Genomic DNA, 1,899 nt, shown 5'->3' with positions numbered 1-1,899 from the left:
CACGAGATATGCTTTCCTTCCTGATGTGAGAGGCTCCACATGAGCTCACGCAGAAGAGGCCAGTGACGATAGTCTTGAAATACACATAGCATCATGACAAAAGTATCCCACACGCCTTATCCCATTTGATGGACACAGCAGAACTGGGTGCCTCGACCCAATTCTGTGTCTCACTAACGGGGCCATTTGCTGCTGAAGGACAGAGCCTGGAGGTCACTTCTACTCTTCTTTTTCTTTTTCTTTTTATTAGATATACTGCTTTATTTACATTTCAAATGTTATTCCCTTTCCTGGTTTCCTATCCACAAACTCCCACCCCCCCTTTCCCTTTCCCCTCCCCTCCCCCTCCCCCATACGGGTGTCCCCCCCCATCCACTCCCCTTATTGCCCCCCACTGACATTCCCCTGCACTGGGGGTCCAACCTTGGCAAGGACCAAGGGCTTCCTTCCACTGGTGAACAATATGGAACGCTTCACGAATTTGTGTGTCATCCTTACGCAGGGGCCATGCTAATCTTCTCTGTATCGTTCCAATTTTAGTATATGTGCTGCCGAAGCGAGCTCCACTTCTACTGTTCAAAATTTCAACTCTCATAAATTAGTCAAAGTGGGGAGGGCACACTGCATCCATTGGAAAAAAAGCCATGATCTGCCTGGAATGTAGGTTCTGATGCTCAATTACAACTGCCTATTAAAATTTGGCTCTAATACTATGTCCCCCCCCAAAAAAATCTGTGCTCTCCACAACTGACTGCAAGGCCCCATTGCTGAGGGTAACGCCCTCATTGACGCCACATTGAACATGGAGAGGTCGAGATGGTGCCTGCACAGAGCCTTCGCCCCGTTCTAGCATCTTTGGTACAGGAAGATACGCTGCACGCTACCAAAAGAGAAACGTAAAATCACCAAGCCTTTGATCCACAATCTGTTCACCTTGAAAGATTTGCTAGGGCAATGGTGGTACGAGGTTTGTGGGAGTGACCAACTCAAAAGTTGACTTGACTTAAGGCCCACAGCACAAGTCAGAAGCCATAATTAATACTGCTTGGGTGACCAAGAACCTGAAACTGGATAGCCCAGTTAAACCCAAATGCTACCCTTGTCTTAGTCAGGGTTCCTTTCCTACACAAACATCATGACCAAGAAGCAAGATGGGGAGGAGAGGGTTTATTTGGCTTTCCACATGGCTGTTCATCACCAAAGGAAGTCAGGACAGGAACTCAAGCAGGGCAGGAAGCAGGAGCTGATTCAGAGGCCATGGAGGGATGTTACTTACTGGCTTGATTCCCCTGACTTGCTCAGCTTGCTCTCTTATAGAACCCAAGACCACCAGCCCAGGGATGGCACCACCCACAATGGGTCCTCCCCGATTGATCACTAATTGAGAAAACGCCTTACAGCTGGGTCTTGTGGAGACATTTCCTCAAGGGAGACTCCTTTCTCTGTGATAACTCCAGCTTGTGTCAAGTTGACACACAAAACCAGCCAGTTCTCTCTCTGTATCTCTCTCTGTCTCTCTCTCTCCATATGTGTGTGTGTGTGATATATAAATATAGATAGTGTTAAAATGATTTCTAATGATATTTTGCTATACTCATAGATCAATGCCTTGTTGAGCAACCATCAGAGAAATTTCCTCCTGCAGTGGACATTACACACACACACACACACACACACACACACACACACACACACACACACACGGGGGTGGGGTGGGGAGAGCACGCCAGACAGACAGACAGACTGACTGACTGACTTCGGAATATTCAATGCTAAATGGGATATCTCCATCAAATCTCTCCCTTCAGCGATCAGGGAGCCTATGGAAGAAGAGGTGGGAAAGTATATAAGAGCCTAGGAGTTTGGAGGACACCAAGACCCTCCAAATCCACGGTATCA

At 47.5% G+C, this 1,899-nt stretch overlaps 1 non-coding gene across 1 annotated transcript; it reads right to left on the bottom strand.

Annotated features, from left to right (window-relative positions):
- Positions 1 to 457: 457 nt before the first annotated feature.
- Positions 458 to 564, bottom strand: LOC120094974 (U6 spliceosomal RNA). The gene has a single exon (XR_015630059.1). It is a non-coding gene; the product is annotated as a U6 spliceosomal RNA (small nuclear RNA).
- Between the last annotated feature and the right edge of the window lie 1,335 nt (positions 565 to 1,899).

Source organism: Rattus norvegicus, chromosome 9 (genome assembly GCF_021556685.1).
Source record: "Rattus norvegicus strain SHRSP/BbbUtx chromosome 9, alternate assembly SHRSP_T2T, whole genome shotgun sequence".
NCBI classification, from domain to species: domain Eukaryota; kingdom Metazoa; phylum Chordata; class Mammalia; order Rodentia; family Muridae; genus Rattus; species Rattus norvegicus.
The sequence above is the reverse complement of the archived record's forward strand: the minus strand, read 5'-3'. Positions and strand labels throughout refer to the sequence as shown.